Source organism: Schistocerca gregaria, chromosome X (genome assembly GCF_023897955.1).
Source record: "Schistocerca gregaria isolate iqSchGreg1 chromosome X, iqSchGreg1.2, whole genome shotgun sequence".
Classification (NCBI taxonomy): domain Eukaryota; kingdom Metazoa; phylum Arthropoda; class Insecta; order Orthoptera; family Acrididae; genus Schistocerca; species Schistocerca gregaria.
The window spans coordinates 373,252,500-373,272,344 of NC_064931.1; the positions used below are offsets into that span (position 1 = coordinate 373,252,500).

A 19,845-nucleotide genomic window follows, 5' to 3' on the forward strand; every position below is an offset into this window, starting at 1 on the left:
TTTTTTTTAGCAAAATTGCCGTTTCGCACTCACTCCATATGTTCAAGATTGTCTCATATCCGAACACGTCCGCTATTTTCGTCTTAATAACCTTTTGTATTATCACTATGTCAATGTCGGCAACGTGTAAGTAGCCCTTTAGAGATTGTAACTTCACGCTGGAAACAATCCTGTTTACACTGAGCGTGGAAATCTTACACGCCTGCGTCATTCAGTAGTACTACTAATCACACTCAGTGTCATCAGACCGCGCAACACCCTTATCAGGTCCACAGGGTGTCCTGTATCCATCTGTTCTTCAATTGGGGAGACTTGGTTCATATGTACAGCCTCATTCCTGTTAGTAATGTTTGTGTTTCCGACGTCAACGACGTCATGCTTCTCGCTTCGGTCTGTTTTGAGAATTTTCTCGGTACGTGGGAGTTTTTCCTCTAGCTCTTGAATCTCTTCAAGGCTCTGTTTACGTGGTTGCCGTTTGAGTTTCGCCGGCTTCTTTCTGAAGCTATTTTTCTCGTTATTCTTCAGTTCTCCTAATAGGGTGGTGTTTTGCTTTTATTGGAGGTCCATTCGATGAGAAGAATCGGTTCGCTTTGAGGGTGCTCATTCAGAATTGGTTCTTGCATTACGTCAGTCTCAACAGTGGAAGAATGGATCGGTTTCCCGTTACCTTCCGGGGTCCGTTGTGCTGAATCCGTTATAGTCGTCACGATTTCCTTGGACTCTGGTGGTCTTGGTCCTGTTGTGTCAGTAATGGCACTCTGGGCTGCTTCTTGGATTGTATGGTTGTCCCTGTTCATGTTAGGGCTTTGAATCAGAACTTGTCCGTGGGCAGTCGCAGTCTTAAGCCCTGGCCAGACAGAATCCGCCTGCCGCTGAGACGGACGGCGGAGCGGGAGGCGGGGCCAGTCAGCGGCCAGGGACGCCACACAGGCAACGGCCGGCCGCAGCGACTCTTGATGCGTCAGCTGTTACACTATGGAAGGGGCCGAACCCCATTATTGAGCTTGCATGCGTAGCGCGATTGTCTTGGCGCTAGACGATTTGGAAGCTTCAGGAGGGACACGTTATCTTTGTGCGAGGAAATGAGTAGCTCGCACTAGCGATACGAAATGGCACCAAGAAGAGATGTTGGGTGCACGACATTAATTACAAGAGAGAAAGCTTAGGAGAATACCATCGTCTGTGTATTGATCTAGAGTCTGACGAAGACAGGTTCTTCAAATATTTTCGTATGTTGCGAGAATGTTTCGAGGAAATGCATCGCCTGATAAAAAGGTAGCACCGAGAAGTGCACAACGAACTGGAGAAAGCCAATTGATTCAAGGCACAGACTAGCCATTTGTTTGAGGTAAGTTTTACCATTTGTGGCCTCTTTGGGCTTCAAACAGAAGTCATATAATTTATTCCATTTCCTGTATCATATGAAAGGTTCGGCGGAAGGAAGTGCTATCCCACAACATAGTTACGAGGGGAGTGATAAATTCATCTGCAGTGATTTCGAATACAGCAAACGATAGTAACATCTAGTTCCGTATGTCCCGCTAGAGAGAACTTTCTACTTAATAGATTATTTTGTTTCATTGTATTTATAACATTGTCATTGAATTTGAACAAACATATCTTTGGTCGTTAACTTATCTATTCGTTCCATTGGCATAATTTATTTTAATCTTTTCAACATACTTGACTACAGGCGACAGTCACCAGACCATAGCTTTTTCTTTTCGGTTAGGACGTTCAACAGTCTCAGAAATTGTGAAACAAGTGTGCCAGGCAATATGGACTGTTCTACAACCCAAGTATTTACCTACTCTTACAAGAGAGATGTGTAAGAAATCTGAAGGAGGATTTCTAGAACTTTGGGGTTTCCGAACTGCCTTGGAACCATAGACGGAAAGCACATCAGGTTACAATGCCCGAATGATAGTGGATCCCAGTTCTTCTGTTACAAACAATTCTTTTCAATGGTTCTCCTGGCGATCGTTGAGTTTACAGTAGTTGATGATGGAAATCATGGACGTCACAGTGACAACACTATTTCTGAGAATTCAGCTTCCTATCAAGAGTATATCGAGGGCAAAAGTATTCTACTTCCAAATCAGGATCGCGTGTATCATAAAGTTGTAGTGTCTCACCTCCTCTATAAGTCTTTCTGTGTCCATGATGCATGCACTACGAGCTGCAAGACAAAAACCGCCTCACGCCGCTGCTCTCAGCGTAACCACAGAGCAGTTGAGTGCGCCAACAGAGGCAAGCAGCCGCTCCGGCTTGCGGCGAAGCTGCAGTGACAACCCGGCGGCGGCCTGTGCGACAGACCGCACGCCGGTGCATCAAAGTCGCACCCTATGTGACCGCCGCCGTACAGTAACGAGCGATTCAACAGTGCTGCCTGCCGGCCGCGGTTCAAGGCCACAGGCCGTACGGCCAGGCCGCGTTCTGTCTGGCCAGGCCTTTAGCCGGCGGTGACGGCGCCTCGCCAGCCAGCAGTTGCGCCACTCGCTGCTGTAAACACTCAGCACAGGCGCGGCTGGGAGAGTTGCACGCCGAGCACGTCCTTGGCCGGACGTCATACACAGCGTGGCGCACATAAAACCGGCCCCAACCGGAATTCGAACGCGCGTGAGTAGCAATACTAGCTTGTCAGTTTCTTTGCCACCACCCAACAGCAGTAGCGTGTGAGTAGTTCATACGGGAAGTAGTCGTCATAAATCGTGTACTTCATTGTCATGCCTTACTCCACTGAAGAACGTGTGTTCATTTTTGAAGAATATGTGCGGTCTTAATCCATTAAAGTTGTTCGTGACACTTTTCATGAAAAGTTTCCGGAAAGTAATATTCCTGCAAAATCAACGATTCAGGATCTAGTGAGAAAGTGGCGTTCGACAGGCAGTGTTGTTAATTCAAAGAGAAATAAGGCACCGACTGTACGTACACGTGACGGTACACATTGAAAGAAGTCCCTACAAGTCAACACGACGATTCTCATAGCAATGTGGAATATCTCGCAGGTCATGTCAATGCATCCTTCGTGGCTTAAAAATGAAACCTTACCGTGTCAGTCTTGTTCAGCATATAAAAGAAGCGGACAAGGTTAAGCGTACACATTTTTGTAATTGGTTGCTGGAAAATGTCGCTGGGGGATATCTTGATTCGTTCCTCCTTTTTTCGATGGATGAAGCTTGATTTCATCTGTCTTGTTAACTTAATTCACAAAACACAAGACACTGGGCTACAGAGAATCCCCATGGCATACTGCAAAAGCCATTACACGATTTAAAAATTGGTGTATGGTGTGCTGTATCTGGTAACAGAATTATCAGGCCATTGTTCTTCAACGAACATGTTTACTTGCAAATCTACAACGAATTTTCGGCCCTGTTAACTTCAAACAAAAAATGTTGTGCATATTTCCAGCAAGATGGGGCAACTTCTCATACGTTGGATTTGTCCTTAGCTCGTATACATGCTGATTTTACAGAAGAGAGGACCATTAGTAAGGGCTTGTGGCCACCCCGCTCTCCCCACCTGTCACCATGTGACTTTTACCTCTGGTTCTTTCTAAAGGCTAGAGTCTACCGCAACAATCCCAAAACACTTGACACATTAAAAAACAACACATGTGAAGAAATTTCGAACACTCCTCAAAGACATTATTTTCATTATGTCAGCGACAACAGCAACCGTTACGAACTTGTTTCGAATGAAAAACAGCCCACAGTTGCACTAAATTATGTTTCTTTTAAACCTTGACCATGGTTTCTGCTATAATAATATAGCCTTCTTCAGAAGTCATAAACACTAAGGCATTTTTTATTTATTAGTGTGTATGACTTCTGAAGAAGGATATATTATTATAGCAGAAACCATGGTCAAGATTTAAAATAAACATAATTTAATGCAACTGTGGGCTGTTTTTCATTCGAGACAATTCCTCAAAGAGTACTGAAAAGTGTTTTCCTTAACATGCTTCGACGTGCACAACTTTGCTTGGATGTTGGCGGAGAACGTTTTGAACACAGACTTTAAATTACTTTCTAAAATATGCTCATTAAATTAATAAAAGTAAATCTGTTACTTAAACTTTTAATTACATTGTTAATAATGAAACTGTACAATAAAAATGTAAAAAAGCGATGATGTACGTTGATTTTCTTCATTCATATTCCTTTCAGCGCAAGAGCCGGTTTTATGTGCGCCACTCTGCATAACTATGCCTTGGTAACCACAGACGCTGATGTACGATGGCACATGCTTGTGCAAATCCACCTTCAACAGTCTCACTCCGCTGATCACTTGGAATTTGTGTGCATTGGACAACAGTTCGGCAACATAACTGACGGCTTTGCCGTACGGCGCTGTCACTAAATTTACCTGTTCTGCTGGTACTACCAATGGCAGTTCGAATATCCTGATCGTCCGTATTACAAACCCTGCATGAGCAACGGTAACTTCTCGTGTCTTCCTGTCACAATGTTTAAACTTCATCATTCTCCCGACAGACCCAAGTACCTTCTCGCACAAGTTAGCATCCTTTAGTTTGACAGAAACAACACTGCTCACTGTCGAAAGATGTATTCCAAAAACGTCCGCAAAATCAAGTTTTACTTCTTGTTCTAACCGGCCTTCGATTTCATGTAGCTTGGGACGGGCGTAATTGCAATCCAATAATAATTTCAAAGTACTTTTTCTGTTGAAGTGGGCCATCAAGATATCATATATCAAATTTCAATAAACGGAGATGTTTCTGCATCGCTGCAGTAAGCACTGCTACTTACGACACCGCAACACAGCGGAACACGGAGCACGAAAGCCACCACACGTTCGCACAGCACCGCTAACGCAGCCAGACTGCTAACGGGACAGCTCCGGCACAGCGCCGAGTTCATTGTACCTGTTCAAATGGCTCTGAGCACTATGGGACTTAACATCTGTGGTCATCAGTCTCCTAGAACTTCGAACTACTTAAACCTAACTAACCTAAGGACATCACACAAATCCATGCCCGAGGCAGGCTTCGAACCTGCGACTGTAACAGTCGCGCGGTTCCGGACTGAGCGCCTAGAACCGCAAGACCACCGCGGCCGGCGTACCTGTTCTTAGTCACGCTGCACGCAGTCATGACGTTGTCAGAGCCACGTTTTTTAAATCGTGTTTCTATTAAACCTACTGGTGCTACTAGGTTTTGTTAGATACACTTTTCTCTTGAACTGGGATGAGGAATCGCACGCCGACCGCCAAGTGCGGTATTTTCTCTTCACCCCGTACATTACTTCATAGTACCCATGTACGTCAGTTACTTTCACTGTGGCCACTTCTTGAGCCATGCGTTTTCTGTATCGGTTGCACACAAATATTCGCATAGATCTTTAAACTTAACCTGTAAAACTACTACATTGATCCAGAATGAGATTTTCACTCTGCAGCGGAGTGTGCGCTGATATGAAACTTCCTGGCAGATTAAAACTGTGTGCCCGACCGAGACTCGAACTCGGGACCTTTGCCTTTCGCGGGCAAGTGCTCTACCATCTGAGCTACCGAAGCACGACTCACGCCCGGTACTCACAGCTTTACTTCTGCCAGTATCCGTCTCCTACCTTCCAAACTTTACAGAAGCTCTCCTGCGAACCTTGCAGAACTAGCACTTTGGAAGGTAGGAGACGGATACTGGCAGAAGTAAAGCTGTGAGTACCGGGAGTGAGTCGTGCTTCGGTAGCTCAGATGGTAGAGCACTTGCCCGCGAAAGGCAAAGGTCCCGAGTTCGAGTCTCGGTCGGGCACACAGTTTTAATCTGCCAGGAAGTTTCTTACTACATTGATGTTAATCATAGCAATTTTATAAGCTTCAACCTACGTAGTGAAGACTGCTCACTCTCTGTGTCTCCCGGCCATGCCATCATTGTATCGACAGGTGGTGAATTTGCCATTTCCATTTGTTCCATTTCCGATAAATCAATTTTTTCACCTATCTGCAACAGATTTGTCAGTTTCCCCTTTTATGTCGACTTATATTATTTCTTCTCGCACCAGTTCCCTTGGTACTTTCCGTTTTGAGAAGCTTCTTGGTTTGTAGTAGCTTTCTTTTTTAATTTTGCACCTTCTTCTGGACTTCGTTTCTGCAACTGCCGTCTGAATTTAAATGCTGCTGATTTTGTGCTTCCCTGAGTTTTTTCGTTTCCCTCAGGGACTGACGTCTTGGGACAGATGTGTGGAAATTATTCTCTATGAGTTTGATTTAAGGGTGCTGTGGTTGGCAGGAGAGCCAACACCGTTTTACTAGAGGAGGCCGAAAGGCACGCGATTTAGCTCACGCAGGCTGGCGTGAGGTCTGAAACAGGACAAGGAAATTAGAATTTAGAAACAACGGACGTAGCTGGTGGAATACTTAACTTTAATCCATTAAGGATGAACGTCGCTCTTGACAGTACATAGTTCACAATACCAATAGTAACTGATAATGGCGCCTTGCTAGGTCGTAGCAAATGACGTAGCTGAAGGCTATGCTAAACTATCTTCTCGGCAATTGAGAACGTAAGTAGGCAGTGAACCATCGCTAGCAAAGTCGGTTGTACAACTGGGTGAGTGCTAGGAAGTCTCTCTAGACCTGCCGTGTGGCGGCGCTCGGTCTGCAATCACTGATAGTGGCGACACGCGGGTCCGACGTATACTACCGGACCGCGGCCGATTTAAAGGCTACCACCTAGCAAGTGTTGTGTCTGGCGGTGACACCACAAAGGGCAAGCGGGTCGTTTATGTGGCTATATGTAGCAATTTAAAGGGTTCGTTCCATCCACAAAAATCTATTCATTTCAGTATCCCTTGTGGTAGGGATAGCCATGATCCGTCTCCAAATCTATTCCCCAAGTCGTGTTACTTTGCATACTCTAAGGATGAAACTCTGATGGTAAATTCGGAAATCACAGATGATAGCATCACTGACCGTGAAAGTTTGAGTCAGACATGGTAGTATACCCAGATAGCCTATCGATTAAGGCGACTGCTCACGACACATCTACAACTACACGATTACTCTGCAGTTCACAATTAAGTGTCTGGCGGAGTTCATCGAACCAACTTCAAGCTGTTTCTCTGCCGTTCCACTCTCAACGGCGCATGGGAAAAACTAGCCCTTAAATCTTTTTGTACGAGCTCTGATTTCCCTTATTTTATTAGGATAATTATTGATAAGAACAGTGATGTAACACCTACAACACTGGAGAGAGTTCAATACGCAGCAACAAAAATTTTTGATCATTTGCACAATAACATAAAATGTCTGTAAGGTAGCGCAGCAAGTTTTAAATCTAATTTAAAATCATTTGTCCTGGACAACTACTTCTATTCCACTGACGAACTGGTAGCCAGTAGAAAAAAAAAGTTAGCGTAGTTGTATGTTTGCCAGATATAGTTCATTTATTACTCTTGTGAATCTGATAGTCATAACTGTGGTAACACACAATTCTTCTTCTGCGCCTTGTGCTTCAGTGATTTTTGCATTCGTTAACCTTTGAACATCGATTTTACACGAATGCAGAGTTTTATACAATTTTAACCACTGCAGCTGGGGTATTTCCCTTATCAGTGTGGTAGCTGTGTCAAATCGAATCCGTACACGAGCTGTTGGGATTTAGCATGCCTTTGACTGTAGTAAATTAAGAGAATGCTTTTACCGTTACGTGTGCCTCATTTAAACCCTCGAAAATGTGCTGTCACCGATAATGATGTCGTCATATAGAAGGACAAAAGTGCACTCGAGATCCCGTTGTCAGTAATGACACTAATGATGATGTCATATAGAAGAACGAAAGTGCATTCGAAAAAAGTGTGTTTGAAAACCTGCTGTTAATAATGTGACTAATGTTGATGTCGTTGTATAGAACGACGAAAGTGCGCTCGTAGGCCTGCTGTCACTAATGATGATTTCGTGAAACAGAAGGTGAAAAGTGCATCGCAAACACGATCGAATCTTGTCGTCCTCCAAGTCTATCACCAAAGGCAATGTTGCGCAGTGGAGCTCAGAACAGAGAAGGCTAGCTGTCGGCCGCTGTACCGATCGGAATGTCAGCAGATGTAACGCTGATGTCACCAACGCCAGGGCATGAAGCGAGCATTGCCACGCAAACTCCGAGTGAGTAGGCAGAAACGCAAATGTGGCAGTGCTACATAACAAGGAAGTGTAAAGAAGTAATACTTCGTAATTTCAGCGCCAGAGTGTCACTTCAAAATCAAAAGCAAGCAGAAAGATCTGAGCTCGGCACCCAGAATAATATTATTGAATTACCACCGTGAGACAGAGTGCTGACGAAACCGATAAACGGGGGTAAATGTGTTCATACACATAGAGCCACCACATCATACGTGCAGGCTCAAGGACATATTCAGTTATGCTGTCATTCTGTTGGTGTTGCTAGAACCAGAGAAATGATAGTCTATTGAGTTTCAGTGGAACCACGACAAGCCAATCGAGCCGTTGGCTGTCCACTGGGACATCATGTATGAGAAGACTGGTGCGCAGTCAGCTCTCCCCCACTTCGAATTATGCCGGCCGGAGTGGCCGAGCAGTTCTAGGCGCTACAGTCTGGAACCGCGCGACCACTACGGTTGCAGGTTCGAATCCTGCCTCGGGTATGGATGTGTGTGGTGTCCTTAGGTTAGTTAGGTTTAAATAGTTCTAAGTCCTAGGGGACTGATGACCTCAGAAGTTAAGTCCCATAGTGCTCAGAGCCATTTGAACCAGCCACTTCGGATTATCACAAACGATCAGAAAACATGGAACACAAGTGCTGCTTTTATTTACTAATGTATATGTAGGCCTTATGCCGATAGTCTAATGCATTTTGTCTAACGCTAATAACGTAATTCAGTTATCTAAACGGCATCAGACGTAAATCTGTTTTTATTGTTAATGCGGGTTTTGTGTGACTTGTGTTGATTAAAATCCGATTACGATCTTGACTACCCAAACTGAGTTTACATTGCCAATGTTATCATCAGTTGGTGCGTCTGTTTGACTGATTCACGCCTTTCTGTTTCGTTGTCTGTATGACAGAGCCTCCCTAAACTCGTTATTCAGTATGACTGAGACTGCATTTGTTATATTATTTAACTGTATCGACTGTATGGCTCCCGTACTGCTTTGTATAAGTTTTCTTGCGTTTGTGAAGAATACCTCAGGTGTGAAAATAATCAGCAGTGTATTTCTGTGAGTTCTATTTCTCTGCAAGTGCGTTCTAGCCCTGGTTTGTGATTTGCTCGCTTTATGTGTGTTGAATAAAAATCACGTCTGGTCAAGAAATGGAACCATGTCACAGCTGGATTTCACATGTGTCGTTTCTAGCCACTGCCTCATATCGGGGAAGAATATGTATATTCTACAGCCCTCATCGCAGTTTCTCCATTCGCTCTGCCAGGTATCCACCTGCTGTCTAGTCGACTGACGTTTGTGCTGTATATTCCTACATGTTATGGCCAAGACCTTGTCCATTTTCCCATCTTCAGCCAGTAGGCTGCAGCCCTGTATTTAACGGTGACATCTACAGACTACAATCCCAACAGCACATAAAGTTAGTCCACTGACGTCGTTCTGAAAGTTCCTGAGTCTCCTAAGAACCCCTCTCTTTCTTCTCGTGACTGCAGTGTTGTTGGTTGACAGGCTTCATCAGTAAGCCCATGCGTTTGTCGAAAAATCAAACAATGGACTCAAAAAGTGAGAAATTGTGTTTTGTCATACAACCTATATTCTGCCTAATGTATTCGACAAGTCTGTGAAAGAATTATTTTTTTGCACTGTGGACATCCCTTACGATCCCTTTGATCACCTTCCGGCTACCCGCAGTCGACACTGCTATTCTGTTTCAAAAATAATGAATAACGCTGTAGAGCGCAGGAGACGTATCTGCTGTTCTCTGGACCGCACAAACAGGGAAGGCCACCTAAGGTTGTCGAATGCGCTTGTGATGTCTGTTAATACTGCAACAGCTTACTTCCGACTATCTGCTACTCGAAGGGCTTAATCTGTCACGTCCTCTATACATTTCTTCACCCTGAATCTGAATTGATGTGGACTGTGACCCAGGAGGTTCCTGTATGCCTGAAATTGGTTACACAGGTGAATTTTCTAAATCACAGCCAGTATGGTAAGAAGGCATTATGACCTGTACGGTATTGGATCTATTGGTTCTTCATCCGCAGCCCTTTTTAAATATAGTGTTCGGTGCTTTCCAAGCTTTAGGTTTAGTTTTCACCCATAAAACCTCATTTAAAACCTGAGCGAGGACTTGTGCTACATGTGAGATTATTTGTTGGAGCATCTCTGCATAGTTATCATCAAGCCCAGGATTCGTTTTTCATTTTTAGCACTGTTATTCCCAGTGCGACCTCCTCTCTCCCACAGAGACAGGTATCGACGTCATTCGTGTAATTAATATCTGTGTGTGTATACTATTAGTGGACCGTCGTCCGGCAAGAAGTTGTACAGCACAAATTTCGCGAAATTTTCCCATCCTTGTGTCATGACGACGCAAAAAACTCAGGGAAGCACGAAGTTCACTTCCTCAGCCAAAGGTCTGTCTGTCTCATAGTTGTCTGTATAGATTTTTTTCTAATGTCTCTTCCTGGTCTCATAAATATGTATCTTATATGCAGGCTTTTTATCCTTACATATCAGTTATCTGAATTCTCTTTCCGTAGCTGTAATCAACAATGGTTCAAATGGCTCTGAGCACTATGGGACATCTTAGGTCATCAGTCCCCTAGAAGTTAGAACTACTTAAACCTAACTAACCTAAGGACATCACACACATCCATGCCCGCGGCAGGATTCGAACCTGCGACCGTAGCAGTCCCACGGTTCCAGACTGTAGCGCCTAGAACCGCAAGACCACCGCGGCCGGCAGCTGTAATCACTCACTGGTAACGTTTCCTACTTTTTCGTGTTCCTTTTCGTAACTTTTTTTTAAATTTATGACTCAAAGGAGATTCTGATGTGAGTTTTTGTTTCAAATGCAAGATGGCTTCTCTCTGTGCTTAATTTGCAAGTTCAGTCAGCGTATGCATTTTATAATCTATGCTCTATAATTTTGCATAACTTTGCCCAGTTTACCTATGTACACTCTAAGACAAAACATGGCACACCACCAATGCTTCGTTGCCGTGTCTTTGCGCTGTTGTCTGGAGTTCAGTTTTAGTTGTCATACTTGCGTCAACATGACGCACCTGGTACGGCTGTTGAAAGCATGTTGTCGCTGTCGAACTCTTGGAATTGCCTAGTACACTGGTGTCTGTTTAAACTGTACCATTCATGATACTACCCGATACGAACTGTACTGGTACAACGGATCATCACATTTAAAGTACCATAATTTTTCCTACTACAGTTTCTTACAGAGCTGTATATTGCTGGTACTAGTTTCATCTCTTTCTAGCTTTCCCTATGGTTTCAGTATCATTCACTACACGTACACTCACTGTCAAACACTTCCACTTCTGATTTTTCGACTCTTAATATAACAGCTTTTATCTCTTGGTCACCTCCACCTTGACAGTCCCCTCCCGAAGATCTAAATGAGGGACTATTCCGGAATCTTTTGCCAATGGAAACATGGACTGTGGCAAAACCGCAATGGAAGAGAACAGAAGCATTTGAGAAGTGCTGCTACAGACAAATGTTGAAAATTAGGTGGACTGATAAGGTAAGGAATGATGAGGTTACTAGTGGGACTAGGCGGCCGTCACCCCAAGTAACGCTATCCAAGATGGTGGCGATGACGTCATCTAAGTGGCGGCCGTGACGTTATCTGAGCCGGCCGGAGTGGCCGAACGGTTCTAGGCGCTACAGTCTGGAACCGTGGGACTGCTACGGTCGCAGGTTCGAATCCTGCCTCGGGCATGGATGTGTGTGATGTCCTTAGGTTAGTTAGGTTTAAGTAGCTCTAAGGTCTAGGGGACTGATGACCTCAGAAGTTAAGTCCCATAGTGTTCAGAGCCATTTGAACCATTTGAACGTTATCTGATGACATCATCCAAGATGGCGGATTTTGGCGGGAAGTTTGAATTTTGGTTGAAAGATAGGTCAACTGAGCTTCCTCCACTAACCTAACCCCACCCCTCCCCCAGAAAATGGTGGGAAGTACAAATTCCATCAGGACAATGCAACAAACCATCGCTACTTCTACTAACCTAATAAAATGGCGGGAAAATAGGTCACTTGGGCTACCTCCAATGACCTAAGTCGCCCGACCGACACCTCTTCCTATAAAATATTACTTAAACGGTTGGAGGCAATAAAAAAAATGATTCGAATGGCTCTGAGCACTATGGGACTTAACTACTGTGGTCATCAGTCCCCTAGAACTTAGAACTACTTAAACCTAACTAACCCAAGGACATCACACACATCCATGCCCGAGGCAGGATTCGAACCTGCGACCGTAGTTCCGGACTGCGCGCCTAGAACCGCTAGACAACCTCGGTCGGCCTTAGAGACAATACCTACATCCAGTGTGTTCACCAAGGGGTCCAGAGTCCAACTAACCTAGTACACAGTACTGCCACCAGAGGGCGCTGTCGTCCCTTCTGTGACATAATCCAAGATGGCGGTCTGGTGGTGGAGAGGAAGGGTCTCATAACAGGAAATTCAAGAGTTGTTGTTGTTGTTGTGGTCTTCAGTCCTGAGACTGGTTTGATGCAGCTCGCCATGCTACTCTATCCTGTGCAACCTTCTTCATCTCCCACAACCCACTGCAACCCACATCCTTCTGAATCTGCTTAGTGTAGTCATCTCTTGGTCTCTCTCTACGATTTTTACCCTCTACGCTGCCCTCCAATACTAAATTGGTGATCCGTTGCTGCCTCAGAACATGTCCTACCGACCGATCCCTTCTTCTGGTCAGGTTGTGCCACAAACGTATTTTCTCCCCAATCCTATTCAATACTTCATCATTAGTTATGTGATCTACCCATTTAATCTTCAGCATTCTTCTGTAGCACCACATTTCGAAAGCTTCTATTCTTTTCTTGTCCAAACTATTTATCGTCCATGTTTCACTTCCATACATGGCTACACTCCATACAAATACTTTCAGAAATGACTTATTGACACTTAGATCTATACTCGATGTTAACAAATTTCTCTTATTCTGAAACGCTTTCCCTGCCATTGCCAGTCTACATTTTATATCCTCTCTACTTCGACCATCATCAGTTAATTTTCTCTCCAAATAGCAAAACTCCTTTACTACGTTAAGTGTCTCATTTCCTAATCTAATTCCCTCAGCCTCACCCGACTTAATTCGACTACATTCCATTATCCTCGTTTTGCTTTTGTTGATGTTCATCTTATATCCTCCTTTCAAGACACTATCCATTCCATTCAACTGCTCTTCCAAGTCCTTTGCTGTCTCTGACAGAATTACGAAGTCATCGGCAAACCTCAAAGTTTTTATTTCTTCTCCATGGATTTTAATACCTACTCCAAATCATTATTTTGTTTCCTTTCCTGCTTGCTCAGTATACAGATTGAATAACATCAGGGAGAGACTACAACCCTGTCTCACTCCCTTCCCAACACCTGCTTCCCTTTCATGTCCCTCGACTCTTATAACTGCCATCTGGTTTCTGTACAAATAGTAAATAGCCTTTCGCTCCCTGTATTTTACCCCTGCCACCTTCAGGATTTGAAAGAGAGTATTCTAGTCAACATTGTCAAAAGCTTTCTCTAAGTCTACAAATGCTAGAAACGTAGGTTTGCCCTTCCTTAATCTAGCTTCTAAGGTACGTCGTAGGGTCAGTATTGCCGCACGTGTTCCAACATTTCTACGGAATCCAAACTGATCTTCCCCGACGTCGGCTTATACTAGTTTTTCCATTCGTCTGTAAAGAATTCGCGTTAGTATTTTGCAGCTGTGACTTATTAAACTTAATGTTCGATAATTTTCACACCTGTCAACACCTGATTTCTTTGGGGTTGTAATTATTATATTCTTCTTGAAGTCTGAGGGTATTTCACCTGTCTCGTACATCTTGCTCACCAGATAAAAGAGTTTTGTCAGAACTGGCTCTTCCAAGGCTATCAGTAGATCTAACAGAATGTTGTCTACTCCCGGGGCCTTGTTTCGACTCAGGTCTTTCAGTGCTCTGTCAAACTCTTCACGCAGTATCGTATCTCCCATTTCATCTTCATCTACATCCTCTTTCATTTCCATAATATTGTCCTCAAGTACATCGCCCTTCTATAGACCCTTTATATACTCCTTCCACCTTTCTGCTTTTCCTTCTTTGCTTAGAACTGGGTTTCCATCTGAGTTCTTGATGTTCATACAAGTGGCTGTCTTATCTCCAAAGGTCTCTCTAATTTTCCTGTAGGCAGTATCTATTTTACCCCTAGTGAGATAAGCCTCTACATCCTTACATTTGTCCTCTAGCCATCCCGGCTTAGCGATTTTGCACTTCCTGTCGATCTCATTTTTTAGACGTCTGTATTCCTTTTTGCCTGCTTCATTTACTGCATTTTTATATTTTCTCCTTTCATCAATTAAATTCAATATTTCTTCTGTTAACCAAGGATTTCTACTAGCCCTCGTCTTTTTACCTACTTGATCCTCTGCTGCCTTCACTACTTCATCCCTCAAAGCTACCCATTCTTCTTCTACTGTATTTCTTTCCCCCATTCCTGTCCATTGTTCCCTTATACTCTCCCTGAAACTCTGTAAAACCTCTGGTTCTTTTAGTTTATCCATGTCCCATCTCCTTAAATTCCCACATTTTTGTAGTTTCTTCAGTTTTAATCTACAGGTAATAACCAATAGATTGTGGTCAGGGTCCACATCTGCCCCTGGAAATGTCTTACAATTTAAAACCTGGTTCCTAAATCTCAGCTTACCATTATATAATCTATCTGATACCCTTTAGTATCTCCAGGCTTCTCCCATGTATACAGCCTTCTTTTATGATGCTTGAACCAAGTGTTAGCTATGATTAAGTTGTGCTCTGTACAAAATTCTACCAGGCGGCTTCCTCTTTCATTTCTTAGCCCCAGTCCATATTCACGAACTACGTTTCCTTCTCTCCCTTTTCCTACTCTCGAATTCCAGTCACCCATGACTATTAAATTTTCATCTCCCTTCACTATCTGAATAATTTCTTTTATTTGATCATACATTTCTTCAATTTCTTCGTCATCTGCAGAGCTAGTTGGCATATAAACTTGTACTACTGTAGTAGGTGTGGGCTTCGTATCTATCTTGGCCACAATAATGCGTTCACTATGCTGTTTGTAGTAGCTTACCCGCATTCCTATTTTCCTATTCATTATTAAACCTACTCCTGCATTACCCCTATTTGATTTTGTGTTTATGACCCTGTAGTCACCTGACGAGAAGTCTTGTTCCTCCTGCCACCGAACTTCACTAATTCCCACTATATCTAACTTTAACCTATCCATTTCCCTTTTTAAGTTTTCTAACCTACCTGCCCGATTAAGGGATCTGCCATTCCACGCTCCGAATCGTAGAACGCCAGTTTTCTTTCTCCTAATAACGACCTCCTCTTGAGTAGTCAAGAGTATATTTTTTATTTATAAAAAATTCAGTTTGTGGAGGTTGGATTTCTCTTGTTCATCATTCTCTGCTGTTTGCAAACATGTAGGTCTTGTAAGAAGTAATTACATGGGGCAAACAGGTTGCATAAACTAATGTTTGGCACTGTACTCTGGGTGTCTTAACCTAATCTTTGGCCCTTTATCACCACTTAATCTATCGTTCTGTTAAGTGGTTTTCCATGTCACCGCAATTACTTTAAACTATTGTACCGCTTTTGATACAAGTTAAGTAATTAGTAATGTCCTCCCCTTAACTAACACTAACAGCACCTTGATATAAAAAAATTATGAAAATTAGTTAAATCGATATTCTTCACATGTATGGGGTAGTTTTTTTAATTCTCAAGGTTCTATTGGTGGGTGAAATCGATGGAATATAGTTTAAACAGTCGATGGCTAATAAAAAACACATCCCACCACTCGACGCCCGAAGCCAATTTTGCCGACCCTGCACACGTCCCCCAGGAGTCGAGACGCACCAGCGATCCCCGCGAAGTGACGACGTGGTCATCAGCTGCCAGGCGACTCGTAGGCGTCACTTTGCGTCCTGCAAGGAAGAGGCGGCGGCATATCTTTCATACTTGACATCTGAGAAATTCCTGTCGAAAAACGTGCTCACCTAGGCACGGTTGACGCCACGATGATGATTAGCTATGGTGTGGGTCCAGCGCTGAGAGAGATGTTCCAATGCTTCCCAGAACAGCACAGGGTGCATTGTTCCTAGAGATCCGTTTCAAAACAGTCGTTTCTCGTTGCAGCGGCATCTTCTCACGAAATTTCAATCGCCAACTTTCTGCTCCCAATGCGAAAATATTTTGTTGGCGCCGACCTATATAGGTAGAAACGATCATAATAAAATAAGGAAAATGGGGGTTCGCACGGAAAGATATAGGTTTCCGCTTTTTCAGCGCGCTGTTCGAGGGTGGAATAACAGAATTGTTGTGACGGTGGTTTGATGACCCCTCTGCCAGGCACTTAAGTGTGATTTGCAGAGTAGCCATGTAGATGTAGATGTAAATAACGGAGAAACATGTTTATTCTGAAAATTAAAAAAAAATGAGGAAACTTGTTTTATTCGGTGATTACTTCAATTTCAAATCATTACTAATAACACAGAAATCATAAGAAAATTAAAACTGCCCTTAGCATTGTCACTATGTCAAAAAATCGCCATGTTATTGTTTTTCACGGAGCCTTATTTACTTCGGCTGGAACACCAGTGTTCCGCGGAACACAACTTGGGAAGCGCAGCCGTGCCAAAGCAGCGGCAAGAACTCCATTGTCGAACGTCAGTGGGGTGTGTAAGCGGGGCCACCTTGTGTAACAAACGCATGTACTGTTGCAACGTGATCCATGTCAGTGGTAGGAGTCTGTTGGGTATTGTTCATTTATTTATGATGCTACTTGGACGAAATGACGCTGTGATAACAGCGTATATTTACATCCGCAGATTGAGGGAGAGGCTTCTTCTCACAGGCAGAAGGCAGGAACACGAGGGTTAGGACAACTTACTTACCTTTCCCTGTTATTTTTCAAACCCTATTTCTTGTTATTTGTCCTCTCAGTTTTTGCGCCTTTTCTGTGCCTGTTACTATGGCATGGGCTTATCTCTGCACCCTTCCGATACTGCCCTGTTCTACTAAGAAGTCTTTATTTTCAAAGTGTGTAAACAGATTTACACGAATGAGCCAAAATATTATAAGCAATGTGTTGCATATATACGTCTCATTACTGAACGTGGAGGTCGGAGGCTTGCCAGCTTCGTAAAGCAGGATTAGAAGACAGGGTACAATTCTGTTGCAGACACAAGTGTTTCAGACGATACCGTTCAGTGTTCATTGCTGAATATCGGGCTCTAGAGCAGGCGATTCCGTATGTGTTACCACGTTGACTCGACGACATCGTCAATTATTGTTTCATTGAGCATAGGATCATCGAGATTGGACTGTGGCTCAATAACGTATATCCTGGTTGGATGAATGACATTTATTTTCATACCAGGTGGGAGTAAGATATACCGTCATCCGGGATAAAGGCTGCTCAATACATACATCGTGCCACTTGCGCAGATCAGAGTAGTAGCATTATGCTATGGGGGACGATCACTTCGGATTCCATGGGACTTATGGAGCTAAAGCAAGGCACTATCACGACTATGTACCACTTTAACATTATTGCGAACCACCTGCAACTTTTAATAGACGTAGGCGACCATAATGTCTTTTAAAATGGAGTTTATTCATTTCATTTATTAAATGGAAGAGAAGCATATTTCATGTTAAAGAGGTGAGAGGAGATACATAAATGGAGTACTCAAATGCAGTCTAGCGTTCACATGGAACGACTACTGACAGTAAGGAGCTGAAATCTGACGAATTTCGCGACTGGGCATTGAACTGTTAAATAACTAACCAGAAGCATCAAGGGAAACAAGTTTACTAAAACTGGATTTGGAGGGCTGTGTAAACGTCGGCAGCGGACGTTTACAACGCAACAGCCATTTAAACGGGGCGGCGCGCAAGACAGTGTTAAACGGCCTGCAGCTCGAGTTCGCTGTCCACTGCTGCGTGGATTTACATGTCTGCCGCCACACCGATGGTTATATTGTTAGCCAGTGCTACTTATCTTTGGCACAATTGTAGGGTACATACTTAGGTGTAACAAATGCGCTTCTCGGGCGTTTTAGAGAAATCGAGGTTAAAAATTTTGCGAGCCACACGAAAGCGCCAGCCGTCGAGCAATAGCGTTAACGTAACAGGCTAAGGTGTCAGACTAGAGGTCTGCACGTATTGCATTCATGTTAAGTTTTTTCTGATCTGCCACCACCAACTTGTACCGTTACAACGAGTCATATTTCTTAGGAAAGAAACAGTAATAATAATAATAATATAATAATAAACCCCGTGGAGGCCCGGGAAAAGAATAGGCCTCCGGTATATTCTGCCAGTTGTAAAAGGCGACGAAAAGAACAAACCACTAATAGGGCTAACCCTCCTTTTAGTGTAATTAGTTGGTTCAGGACAGAACTAATGAAGCCTCGGACAAGCGCTGTCATGTTCGGGGACGACGCTTGAACCCTATGACCGTCCACAATGGTAACGACACTACTAGCCACACGGGAAATGATTTAAATCCAAATAGAGGTGTTTTGCAGAATATGCTTCCTGCAACCACTCTAGAAGGAAAACAAAGACAGAGGATGAGATGGTCAGATGAAGTTAACCGACACCTCATGTTCTGTTATTACCAAGCAACAAACTTAGGAACCAGCACAACTGGATACAGATCACAAGTATACACAACATTTATTACCAGATACCCAGAATTAAAATTTTTAACAGGACGACGACTAGCTGATCAGATCCGTGTCATAATAAAAACAAAAAACAAACAGGATACCCCAGTCAGAATTAGAAAACATCAAACAACAAGCACAACAAATACTGGAACAAAATAATGTGCAATCAGAAGAAGAAGAAAATACAGTAAATGGACCCAAACATTCCAGAGCAAACAAACAAAGAACAACACGCATCAATTAAACAATCAGAGGAAAACGAAATCTTAAGATAGCCACCAGAACAAGCACAAATAGAACACGAAGTGACACACATGTTAGATATAGAAGAAAAATTTCAGCTGACATATATGGAATACAAAGACAAAAATACAGACATTAGACCATTCTTGCATAGACCACCAAATAACCCACAAGTCGAAACAACAATATCAACTATCAACACAATCATTCACAACAAAATAAATGAAAATACAACTACGGAAGAGTTACAACTACTGGTTTATATAGGCGCACTCACTACACTAAATATACACACTAGTCAGAGATCAGAACCAACCAACACACAGAAGAAACCCACAAAACCAGTATGGCAACACAGGCTACAGATCAGAACAGAAAAACTGAGAAAAGACATAGGACAGCTAACATAAATTATAAGAAATGAAATATCAGACGAAAAACGAAAAGGTTAGGTGAAACCACACAACAAGAAGCGATAGAGCAATTAGATGAAAAGAAGCAGAAATTACAAGCATTGGCCAAACGACTTAGAAGATACAAAAAAAGTGAAAATAGAAGGAAACAAAACCAAACATTCAACACAAACCAAAAGAAATTTTACCAGACAATAGATAACACACACATTAAACTAGACAATCCACCAAACATAACAGACATGGAACACTTCTGGAGCAACATATGGTCAAACCTGGTACAACATAACAGACATGCAC

General features: G+C 43.1%; 1 protein-coding gene and 1 long non-coding RNA gene across 3 annotated transcripts in view; one reads left to right on the top strand and one right to left on the bottom strand.

The window, feature by feature from the left end:
- Nucleotides 1-19,845, bottom strand: part of LOC126299133 (speckle-type POZ protein-like) — a 97,457-nt gene that overhangs the window by 70,203 nt on the left and 7,409 nt on the right. The window lies entirely within an intron of this gene.
- The window catches only part of LOC126299134 (uncharacterized), a 98,286-nt gene continuing 80,995 nt past the window's right edge, over nt 2,555-19,845 (top strand). The window contains exon 1 of the long non-coding RNA XR_007552728.1: nt 2,555-2,619. This is a non-coding gene — a long non-coding RNA (uncharacterized LOC126299134). The remainder of the gene's footprint in view (nt 2,620-19,845) is intronic.